The 13204-nt window shown below is 37.7% G+C and overlaps 2 protein-coding genes across 2 annotated transcripts in view; one reads left to right on the forward strand and one right to left on the reverse strand.

Moving 5' to 3' along the window:
* Positions 1-13204, reverse strand: part of LOC128247821 (uncharacterized) — an 81547-nt gene that overhangs the window by 23674 nt on the left and 44669 nt on the right. The window lies entirely within an intron of this gene.
* LOC106881096 (anoctamin-10) overlaps positions 5585-13204 on the forward strand; it is a 191356-nt gene continuing 183736 nt past the window's right edge. The window contains exon 1 of the mRNA XM_089352086.1: positions 5585-5812. The gene's annotated coding sequence lies outside the window, so the exon portion shown is untranslated. The remainder of the gene's footprint in view (positions 5813-13204) is intronic.

Here is a 13204-nt window from a genome sequence, read left to right on the forward strand (position 1 = left end):
GTTTTAGTTGTTGTTATTATTTAACCATAAGTCAACACTCATTGAGCAAACTCATGATCAAAGGCAACCCAATTCTGACCATTTCATTTGTTTAGGTGCATCAGGGACTAACTTTGTTTCGATATTTGAAGCAGGGATAATCAAAATACTAATTAGGAAAAAAAAAAATTATTTTGAGTCTTTCTGCCACTAAGGGAGATAACTCCAGCTATATTCCTGTCTTATTAGATATCCTCAGCAAAATATATACTTTACCATATTGATTACTGAAGTAAAGATGTGATTATTATTAAGTAAATGTACAAGAATGTATGCTTGTAGATGTAGAAAAAGAAAAATATTCAGAGAATAAATTACTCACTGATGCCATACACATGAAAGACATTATAGTTAAATTTATTTTAACATATTTAATGTATAGATCATCAAAAATCAAGCACAGGAAAAACAATGCAATAATAAAAAAAATTAAGTTATTGATTATATAATTTTGAGTCTTCCAGTAAATATGGGAGATAATTTTGGATATGTTTTGACTTTATTTGATGTTCCTTAATATGTTCTTGTTATTTTTTTTTTAAAGTTGCTAGAGTGGGATTTAGAGAAGTTTTGATTGTTATTTCCAGCAGATTGAATGAACATGCAGAAGGTCCTTTGGGAATATCCTCATGTTGAAATAACAGGAAAATTGTGTGTGTGTGTGTGCGCGTATGTGTGTAAATTTATGACACAAGAAGATGGAATGAACAAGCTTTAACACAAATCACAATTATTTCTGTGCATTAGCAACTGTTGTAAGCTGCTGAGTGTTTCACGTATTATATATATTATTATATGAATATTATATAAACATGATCCAGCAATAGCTTTGTACCTGCATGTCATCAGGTGAGTGGCTTTGAGAGCACTGCTGGATCACATGGTTTCCTGTTATTTTATACCCATATTCAATTTTGACCATCCTCTTGATAATGAGCAACAGAGTCAAATAGTCATAAAAACAAGTCATTAAAAATACAAATATTGTTATATTTCAGGGTGGTCATTTTTTTTTTCTTAAGTGTAGGGCGAGGGGGGGGGGGGCAAAAAATACATGTAATATATAGTCATTCTTCACTTCAGCTTTATTATTGTTTTTATATCAATGCTCCCTGTTTGAAATCTTCCGTCACACATCTTGTGACCTCTTCAGTGACTCTCCATCCCATGTGTCTCCTGTTCAAAAATGTGAAACATCAAATGAAAGGAGCCAAATAAATCAATGGAAATAAATAATCCAAAGTATAAAATATGAATTAACAAAACCTCTTGTTCAGTTCTTTCTTTAGTATAGACATGTCTTGCCTTATAATGAAGAGAGAATGTTGCCAAAATATAAACTAGAAGAATTCTTTACCTGTTCTGCTTGTAAGCATTTCCTTCAAAGAGCATCTGAATGACCAACTTATTAACTATAGTGAGATATCAACTTGTCTGTCACTCTGCTCATCACAGTCACTAAATCAGTCATTAATGGATGCTGTGACACAGGAAAAATTTATTCATCCACACATACATGTTCATTTAATTGGCATATATATAGAATACACACACACAAACAAGGATGTAAATGATAATATCAAGTGGCCAACATGCTATAAAACCTTGTTAAATTATACTAAAATAGTAATTATATATATAAATTATATAATTATATAAAGGAACAGGGGAAAACCCTGCTCCAGCATGTTGTAAGATTATGCCAAAAAACGTTATAAAACCACTTTTAGTTTCTGCAACAATACGGGTTGGAGATGAGCAAATGAAAATACAAAATAAAACTCCAGTCAATTATGTGTTGGTCCGATTTCGAGATTAAAGCTGTAAAATAGCTTATTTCTCATCCTCAGTACAATATTCCCTTATATAATTATACTACACATTTATTTTTTCTCTCTCTGTTTTTCTTTTCTTTTTTTTCCCTCTTAATCCTTTCTGTCAAAGACTGTAGGCTCAAAATGTCAAAGACTTTTCCATTCATTTACTTGTTCTGACCCAGTAGAGGTAAGACGTTATTATTGTTCCCTGATATTTTTTCCTGTCATGTCTGTAATAGATTTGTGACTATTCGGTGGTACAGAAGTATTTTTTGACTTCTATTTTTTAGCGATGTAGGTGCTCATGTAGTGTACTTGTGTATATATGTACATATCTAATATTGTATGTATATATTTTACTAATTTGCCTGTACGGCTGATAATTCGATTGTCACTAGTGACGATATTTTAGTAATACCATCCCCATATATATATATATATATATATATATATGTAAAGAAGTTTGTTTGTAATAACCGGTCAGAGAGTGGCTATTGATTTGGTACCTATAAAGCGCTTAGCTCTATGGGTGACTCGCCAGATTTTAAATGGCTGGAGGCACATAACCTATCAACAACTGAATGGAGGAAAGCGCGCTGGGCAGTTAGTTTTGTAAACAAAAAATATCCGGAACAAGATCGGCAAGCCTTTGGGCAGAGCCATGTTATTCCCCTTACATCGGTTCCTGTCGACTTACCCCCTCCCGCAACATTCCAGGCCTTATGGCTACAGTAGAAAGTAATATTAGATCTTTTCACACACAGTTCCACATAGCTCTGCTTAGGACAGCAACATGCTCGTATACCTACATCTAACATGTATGGATTCCGACACATCAAGATCTTACAAGCTGAGAGTAATTATTTGGAATGGGAAGCACTTTAGACTGCTGTTTCCCGAGGTTTCGCTACTCTTTGAGGTGTAAAATAGACACGAGGATTTATATTCTTATAGATAAAATCAACCTCTAGATTTGATTGGTGTCTATCTTATTTGCCCTGGAAAAATAAAAGGCGAAATCGAAGAAGATACTTGCCAAATTGGCAGCTGCATCTTCACTCATTATATGGGTCTCAATCTTACGCTTTTAATGAAAATATTGACGTAAGGAAAGCAACTCTTAGAGTTACTTCCCTTGCTCTGTATTTTATGCTACCTAAAGAACTTTCATTTTCATGCGCTTTCCTATTTAGTAATCGAGTCACTGCGATGGGTTCTATGCGGCCACTCGAGCTGCTAGATATACAAACCAATTTTCATTCAAATGCAGTCTGCTGGCTCAAATAAAGGACACAGATAAAACATTGTCTTATGCATTTTATCAAAATAAATACGGTACGGTCTCCAGTGGAATGTATTTGATAATAGGTCTGCTGAATCATACATACATATTTGCACATATGCATGCTTGTAAGCCTATATGAGCAGCAACAATTGATTCTCAGACATATTTTCTGCGGACGCAGTTCAGTCAGTTATATCACAAATGTGGTATCAGTTTACGGCTACATAGATTGGAACGGAGTAAAGACCCTCTTCGGTCATGAATGACCTTTGGATTGCACTTAGAAAGTTCCCCTCCGAGGCACAAGACCAGCAATCGCCCATGCATACAAGCCTCTCCTCTCCATGCCACTGATGTTATCTAAAGGTAAGGCAAACGCCGATACAGCTTGGCACCAGTGACATCGCAACACATTTCTACAGATAAGTGAACTGGAGCAACGTGAAATAAAGTGTCTTACTCTAGAACACAACACACAGCCTGGTCCGGGAATCGAACTTACTACCTCATGATTGTGAGCCCAATGCTCTAATCACCGAGTCATTGGAACAGGTATTTATTTAATCAATTTTATACCATTATTGTTTTTCTCTGTGCTTAACGATACCTTACCTTAGCATTTTTACCATTTTACGTTCACTTTTGATGGTTAACCAGTGGTTCTAAGCTTATATGGCCCCTGAGGATCCATATAAGATTTTTGGGGGTCCACAGAACAAAATAGTATATTGGGGAGCCATAATAGTATTCTAAGGGCCTCTGAGAAAATTTTGCTTTAGATGTATGTATTGCAAGAAACAGCTGGGCTTCTTTCTCTAACATTTTACATAGCTCAACCTACACAAGTTTACGTGAGAAAAACAATACCGAAATTTTGAAAGAAGTTTCTAAAAACTAGTTTTTAAACAATGAATGGCTATGAGGGTCCACCAGAATAAAATAATATTCAAAGGGATCCATAGATAAAAAATGGTTGAGAACCCATGAGTTAGACGGTTCCACAGAGTCCAGCAGAAGAAGACCACATCTTGCTGCAATGTCTCAGTATTGACACAATTTCTACCATTGGATGCCCCTTCCTAACACCACTCATTTACAGAGTGTACTGGATACATTATTGATTTCCTTACCGTTGCCAAGACAGAAGAGATTTCTCTTCTCAGACTCTGTGTTATCACTGCCTGAATCCTCAATCAACAACTTCTTGAATGTTTTAGTTTCTTTTCGAGGCACCAACACTAGTAGGGTTGCCCTGTAACTCAGAAGACAAAAAGAGGCTTACAATGAATAGAGCAGATTTAAATACATTCGTTGGCTTCGTGAAGGTATAGCGTGGATTCGATCCTCGATCGCCAAATTTCACTTAACTGTTCAACAGCACTTTTCTCATGGTAAAACAGTAGTTTTTCTGTGAGTGACAGCAGTTACATTAGCCAGATGCCTTCGCTAAGCAGAATAATGTCTTTGCCACTTGACCTTTCTAAACTTTTCTAGGCCACCAAAATCTAGAATAGAGATAACAGACCGCCAACGAAATCTATTATTCTCAACAATAAGTCTCTCCTTCTAACTAGTTTGGATAATTATAAATACTAAAACACGGTAGGAAAAAGGTTAGTTGGCAAAAAGGAGATGACGTAGAGGCGACCACAGGCAGAATCCAGTTAGTGAGATAATTCAACTGAGAGAAGGCTTACAGTGAGGATGTCAACTATGATACAGTGTCTTATCACAACACCACAGCTGTTTAAATGTCAGGCACCATGAAGGTCTCATTTTATCGACTTCTTACACTTAACATTCACTCTACCTTCCTCTAATTCCTAGTTAAGCAGCTAGCAGTTGACTAAACAAAAATAGCAACAACATACAAGAAAAGATAACTCTATTGTTTTTATATGATATACACACCTGCCCGTCGAGGCAAGGCATTATACAAATTAACGGTAAATAAATATTTTTTTACAGCTTCGATCACTGTTCTTCTTCCATCTTGCACACTAGCAACCAACACCTTAACAACAACCGTTACAATTGGTGACCACTGATTCGATCTTAACAATACCGTTAAAATTGGTGACCCTCGACTGCAACGAAGAACTAACCGTTACATATATATATATATAGGAACCTGGCAGGCGTGAAGTTGATTGGATTTATAACCGTTATATATATATATATATATATATATATATATATGAATAAATGTGTAGCGTACACTTGAGTGAAATTCCTCTCCTCTCTATTATATATACATACATACGAACGTAGTAGATAACAGCTAGCCTTTGGTTGCATTTTAGACCTTGTTGTGTCCACTACTCTGATTGGTTGGTATTTGCGCAATTTGTCTCTTGCTTTATCGCGCGCCAATTTGAAACCCAACCAATTGCAGCCTTCAAATAAGGTCACGTGTGACAGCCTGTTTTTCTACCTCAGCTGAGCCTGCAACTCCTTATGTTTTTTGGTTCCAGACCTTTTAAGGTCTCGCCACTGACAACATGGATCAACAGCGCATATACAACCTGCGAGAACTCTTGTACCAAGTAACCCAGGCGGCAGCATCACAGCCACAACTTCACGTACGACATGTACCGCAACCGGCTCTGCATCATCACCGCACCTTCTTGATACAGTATTTCAACTGTCGTGTAGAATTGACTACGAACAGGTATTTATCATTCTTGTGTCTATGAACTTACTCCTCACTTCCATGGCTATAGAATCTTTCACAGTTTCTTCTTCATCGCCATCCTTGTATGTTCTTAACGTGCATACATCTATGCCTACATACACACGCATACATCTTATTCTTATGACGGCCTGTCTATTATTCTGTATATATGACGCACACATAATCACACATGTTAACATATCAATAAATCTTCTCTTAAACATTCTACCCGGCTGTGTCTCTTATTTCCTTCTGGCACGTGTATGCATTGTTCTATTTATATTTATTGTATCGACCGAGTGATGTACTAAGGGGGCCTTTCTTGTCACCTCGCTTCGCACAGACGTCACAAATCGGTGACCCGTTCTAGCTTTTTGAAGCTACGAAACAATTATAATGGGAGAAGGAAATACTCCACAAGTATCTAAACCTTCATGACCATTATAAATGAATAATCACCGAATAAGAACACAAATTTGTAGAAGTGGAGTTACAGTCGATTAGACCTGCAGTGGACCTACTCAGACTGGTTGATGTTCATCCTAAACATTTGCAGGAAAACATAAGCAGAAAGGGATCAAGGTATCTACATCGAATGATTACCAAATGCTAAATTCTACTTAAGGTACCAAAGAACCAAGTCGGGATTTAAACTGGGCAGCGTGCAAGGGCTGACGCACAGTTTATTTTATGGGATATGTTTAGACTAGAAACCACAATATAGAGGGGCAGAAGTATGTATTTTGTATGTGTTGTCAGTCAATTTGGTGATCAACCGTTCCTACAACTAACCAGCAGACAGTGACACACTACAGGTTTCGTAGACCCTGATAATTTAGTTAATGGGTACAAGGGACATAACTCTTGTATACCAAAGTCATAACTGTTCTATCAACTGAACACGCATCTTCCCTGTCACTATCACTACCCCGTATCTCTTAATGAGAGTTCCATTATAAATAGTTAGAAATGTCAAGAGGCATCTGAAATCACCCTGTAAACTCGACATTTGTAACAAAGATATCTACGAATGACGCAATCAACTATTCAACACACGACTTTAGAACTGTATTCTCATACACACGCTCGCCATATGGGCGGCAGGATTAACATACAGATGGTTTACCTGGGTGATTTGCTGCAGACTTTACTGTGTCACAAGAATTCTGACTTCTGCTTCTCTCATTTCTCATGTTCTGCCTACATAATACCGACATACATTCTGTTCAAGTGGAACATTAACAACATCAGTCTTTGTTAGCTAGGATTGTCTGTATAAAATATGGACACTGTCCAGCTTCCTGATAAATTTATTAATATTTAAATACACACATCCTGCAATCATGTGTCCTCTAAACAAAAGATAATAAAGAAATTAGCATGAAAATGTTGTGTCAGTGATGCTACTGTTACTGATGTTGATGATGATGATGACGACGACGAAAACAACGATGGAAATGATGATGGTGAATATAATGATGTCACTAACTAGTTGAAGTATAGCATAACAAGCCAACGAGAAAGCCTTCATGAGATTGTCTGTCTCACAAGAAATAGTAGCCAAATCTCTCTCGAATCACTGCCAACCTTTTTTTTTTTTTTTAATGGAAAGGAGATACTGGCTTATGTAGGGCTTAAACCCATCGTGTCTAAAAACAGAAAGCATAGAAAAGAAATGACAGCATGGTCACAGCTGTAACGACTTTAGTTGTTTGATTTGGGTTTGCTCATTCAGAGCTGACCTGGGGCTAAGCAATAACATATGCCAGGAAGGTCAAACTTTAAGCACCAGTCACGTGATTTTCCCATCTACTGGGGTGATGATGGTAGTGAGAGAGAAGATCCTGATCTCACACTGTGCTTTTACCATGTTGTTTAGCAAAAGGTTAGAACTATTAACAGAGGTTGTTCCAATCATACCCATCCTGTAGACTTCTTTTCTCACTGACACAGAATATATAAGATGACATTGTTAGCACACTGGGTAAAATGCTTAGGGGCATTTCATCCCTCTTTACGTTCTGACTTCAAATTCTGCCGACTTTGCCTTTTGTCCTTTTAAGGTCAATAAATTAAGTATCAGTGAAACACTGGGGGTTGATATAATTGACTGGTCCCCTTCCCCAAAATTTCAGGTCTTGTGCCTTTAGTAGAAAGGATTATTATTCAATGTTGGTTTACAGTTTCTGAGGGAAATTTTGTAAGACAAAACAAGAATGCTTTTGCCTCCTCCCCACTACCACCAGGGCCAGGTTCTCTCAAAATTCTAAAGAACTTTAGGTTTATTTTTATTTTATTTCATTCTTTTTTTTTAGAGAGGTCCCAGATATTTACAGATCCCTCCTTGGCTCTCTGGATAGATTTATTGACTGCCCGACCTCACCTCATTTCTCAGGTCCTGTTGATAGGAGAGAGTGATGTAATGGATGCTTGGCCATTGTGTGTGTGTGTGTTCATTTGTTCTTTAACAAGAATAGTGGTGGCAGCAACTTTGATGTTCCAGCCAGCTTAGCTTTCTTCAATGACATCAACTCAATGAAGGCTATGCATGCTGAAACTTTGAAGTCACTATCAATACTATTTTTGTGAAAATATATGTACTCTACGTAAAATATTGAGTAATGGAAAACTGTTTTTATTATATGTAATTTGACATAAAAAAAATAAACTTATATATATATATATATATATATATATATATATATATATATATATATATATATATATATATAAATTTAACTAACTTCGCCTGTGCTATGCCACATAAAAAGCACTGAGTCCACTCTGCGGAGTGGTCGGTGTTAGGAAGTGCATCCAGCCATAGAAACCCTGCCAAAGTAGACGCACTAGCCAGCTCCTGTCAACCATCTTACCCATGCATGACAGACAGACGTTAAACAATGATGATGTATATGTATATATATATATTTTTATATATACTTAAAACATTACTGCAGTTTTGTTTTCTTGTTACTTACATCCATTCTGAAGTAACCAATTTTTCCCCCATGCAAAACATCAGTATAGAGGCACTCCTACTAACTTGTAATGATTAGTTTAGTGAAGCGTAATAGATTGTATAGAATACAGTGGTAATGAGGTCATATTTTATAGTACTGTGCAATATTTCATTCATATTATGCTAACCAAACTATGTTGCATGGTGTGGGTTTCATTTTATTTTATTGCATTTATATGGCAGTCACATGTGTAGAGATAAAATAACTGAGCAATTATGGTATGAAACTCCTATTGCATAAGATAAGATCCAGGTACAGGGAAAGTGGAGATGTTTGGCAGCCCATGGTCTCAATACAAAATGGCTGAGTGGATACGGTATATAATTCCTAGGCCTACAATAAGATCCAGAATCCAGGGAAATGGAACTGGTCTGTGTCAGCAAAAGGTAACCCATAAAAGTTCATCAACATGAAAAAAAAAAAATGCAATGAGTTGATGTTGACGTCATAAGAATTTATAAACTTCTGGAAATTGTGAAATTATTCTTTTTTGGAACAATGATAAAATCATCATTTAACATCCGTTGTACATGCTGGCAAGGGTTGGACAGTTTGATCAGGGCTGGCAAGCTGAGGGGCTGCACCAGATACTGGTCTGATTTCTACAGCTGAATGCCCTTCCTAAGAACAACCACTCTGAGTGTGTAATGGGTGCTTTTACATACCACTGGTATGAGTCCAGTATCTGCCATTACTACAATTTCACTTGACTTGAAAAGTTTTCTCAAGTATATTGCAAAAGGTCTCTGTCACGTGTCATTGCCTCCATGAGGCCCAACACTTGAAAGGTGCTTTTTACATGCCATTGGCACAGGTGCCAGTTATGCAACACTGGCATTGGACACATTGCCTCTGTGAGGCCCATCACTCAACAGGTGCTTTTTATGTGCCACCAGCATGGGTGCCAGATGCCTCCATGAGGCCCAATGTTTGAAAGGTGCTTTTTACGTGCCACCAGCACAAGTGCCAATTAGGTGACACTGGCATTGGCCATGACAATTTCACTTAGCTTGATGGGTCTTCTCAAGCACAGCATATAATCAAATGTTTCAGTCACTAGTCATTGCCCCTGTAAGGCCCAACATTTGAAGATCATGCTTCACCACCTAGTCCCATGTCTTCCTGGGTCTATCTCTTCCACAGGTTCCTTCTACAGCTAGAGATCAGCACTTCTTTACACAGCTGTCCTCATCCATACACATCACATGACCATTCTCCTCTTTACTTCTCCCTGGGCTAAATACACCTGTCTTCTAGCCTCCTTCCTAGCTACCTGATATAGTTCACTGCTACCATCACTCTTCCAGTCGTGCTTCTTTGCTCTAATGGCCTTGTCTGCAGCATCATTCTACCACCACGTCACTCTAGGTCTGGTTGGGACTTTGCACCACCTGCAGGTTTGATCTGTGGCACACAGCAAACTGTGCCGCAGGAATTCTCAGTTGCCCTCTATGTTATAAGTCTGTAGCTCCTGCTTCTTCTCATCAAATTTTTCAATTAGGATGTCCCTAAATCTCTGACCATATGAAGGATTCTTAAACTGTCAGATACTTATTTTCCAGATAGGTCAGTTTCTAGGCAACCTTCTGGCCTGTCTAAAGTTAATGATGACTTGTCTATGCTGAGAGGTACATTCTTCACCAGGGAAGATCTTTGCATTTACAAGTGACCATGTATCTTGCTGTCTGATGAGAATGAAATCAATTTGGCTGGCATGGTCACCCGATTGATAGGAAAGCAGGTGATTGGCTGGCTTCCTGAAGTTGGTGTTGCAAATCATTAAGTTATTTGCATCACAGAACTCCAGTAGTCTTGTTCCCTCTTCGTTTTGGGAATCAATTCCATGATCCCCTACCACCACCACCACCATGTACTCCATAGATGGTACCTGGCTGCTGTCCAACATGTCCATTGAAATCACCAGCCACAGAGATGAGATCCTTGTCATTTGTCTTTGAGGTAGCCTGCAGAAGGATATCATAAAAGCAGTCCTTCTGTTCACTCGGTAGCCTTGTCTGAGGAGCATAAGCAGAGGTAGAACACTTGTCATGTCTAACAGAAGATGTGGGCTCATGTCCCATGGGCAACCTTCAACTTTTTCTTTCCAAAGGATTTTTTTAACTGAATATTTACATGCTGTTGTTTGTGGCTTTACCTGCTTTGAGTTTCACTGTTCTAAAAAAAAAACCATAACTCAATTTGCTGTGAAAATAAAATATTATGTTTTCACCTTCTCACAGCAAATCAAACTTGCTGTCATTTACAAACTTTTAAACTAACACATGTTGAGTACAAACCCATTATGGTTGCTTCATTGTGTATTTAAACCAGGGATAAACAGTTTTTTTTTTTATAATGGACTTCTGACTGTTTTTTTAAAAAATATGTCGCTGTGTGGTAAGAAGTTTATTTCCAAACCACATGGTTCTGGGTTCATTCTCACTGTGTGGCACCTTGGTTAAGTGTCTTCTACTATAAACTCAGGTTGACCAAAGCCTTGTAAGTGGATTTGGTAGATGGAAACTGAAAGAAGCCTGTCGTATATCTTTATATATATATATATACATGTATATATATATATATATATATATAATTGTCACATATTACAGATAAGTTCCTCTATTTACATAATATCAAGGTTTTATTCTGTCTTTTGTTGTCATACTATTACTATTAATATATATATATATATATATATATATATATAATTACAATTAATAAGAGGAATGACCACTAAAGTGGATTCCTATATGCTAAAGATAGACGACAAATCGCCTTACCACAAGTGTAGCATGGTGATCTCATATCAAGATAAACAGCACATGACCTTGCAGGTGGGGCTCAGTCAGAATTTCTTTCAGGTCGAGTAAGGTCCCTGAATAAGGTTGTTTAAGAATGTTGAATGAAACATCCATGTTTCCAAAGGTGGATTATTCAAACTCTAAATAATTCCTCTCAACACATAGCTATGATGCTCCCCACTACTTCTGCTCATGATCAGAGATGCACATATCATCAGCCACTAAATGTTAAGGTCAAACAACTGACAAGCAAATCTGTAGTATTGAGCAGGACATTTGCTGTGGCCCATCTTTTATACCAAGACAAAACAATGTACATGATAACACTTCCAATCAGTTAAGATGAGAAGCCATTTACTTTTCCATGCTTGCAAGGGTCAGACGAAATTTATCGAGGCAATCTTTCATCGGTTGGATGCCCTTCTTCATACCAACTCTCACCTCTTTCCAGGCAAGGTAATATTTTTCTGCTGTCAGATATGTTTTTCACAGAGGTCTGGAAACAAACAACACCACTTGTATGATGGTGATGTTTGTTTACAACCATGATGTCAAGACAGTGGTGCACACACACACACAACAAACACATACATATACAAATATATATGAGGAACTTCATATAGTAGTAGTTGGCTGTTTTACAGAGGTGAAGGGATGTCTGTGGTAAGAACAGCAGCAGCCAAGTTTCAGACAAAAAGAAAATATAGCCATGCTTGAACGAGAGAGAGACATGCTGCATCTCAAAGGGAAAACAAACTGTCCTAAAATATTCAGAGAGAGACCATGCTCCTCCGGCAAAGTGTCAGGTGAAAGAGACACCGAGAAGTTGAGTGCAGGCCAAAGAGCAAAAGAAAGTGTATGGGTTTCCCCACCCCTGAACCAAATTTAACACAAGATGTTAAGCTAAACAATAGTATGACAGTTGACTCCCACAAATCTCCAAGTGCCAACACTGAGAACAATGGAAAGGAGCCTGCAGAAAAATCTAGACCAAGGTTTCAACTCCCAGCCAAGAATCCAAGAAACAAACTATTTCACACACACGCAACACATATAACTGACATAAAAACATCCCCGTGTACCTTCCCCCCGTTGGCAATGTTTATTTAAGCAAAAATCAAACAAATCGTAACACAAACGACTAACTGAAAGCTATGAACTGCTCAGTAGCCTACAAATACATTGAATTTGAAAATTCTCTGAGAACACCTGCAAGACCTCTTTGTGAGTTGCAGTCTACCATTACCGCCTTAAGGCATGGACATACTAGGCAGTTGCTTGGAGGGCTCACAGGTGTAGGAGCCCAATTCTGATCTGTGTATGCTTGAATAAATACTATAGAACCCAGGGCACTGATATTATTCCCGTGAGCCTATGATGATGCTACGACGGCACTGCAGCCCACCTGTAGCCAACCTCTGATTCAGACAGTGTAGTTTATCTTACATTGTTCCAGTTCACCTGTCAAGAAATGTTACTTGATACAATGGAAATGTTACTTGATACAGACTGGTGCGATGTCTAGCATATTCATCTCACATCCGTTCAACACAAAGAAAACCAAACAG

This window comes from Octopus bimaculoides, chromosome 5 (genome assembly GCF_046866305.1).
Source record: "Octopus bimaculoides isolate indiv1 chromosome 5, ASM4686630v1, whole genome shotgun sequence".
Classification (NCBI taxonomy): domain Eukaryota; kingdom Metazoa; phylum Mollusca; class Cephalopoda; order Octopoda; family Octopodidae; genus Octopus; species Octopus bimaculoides.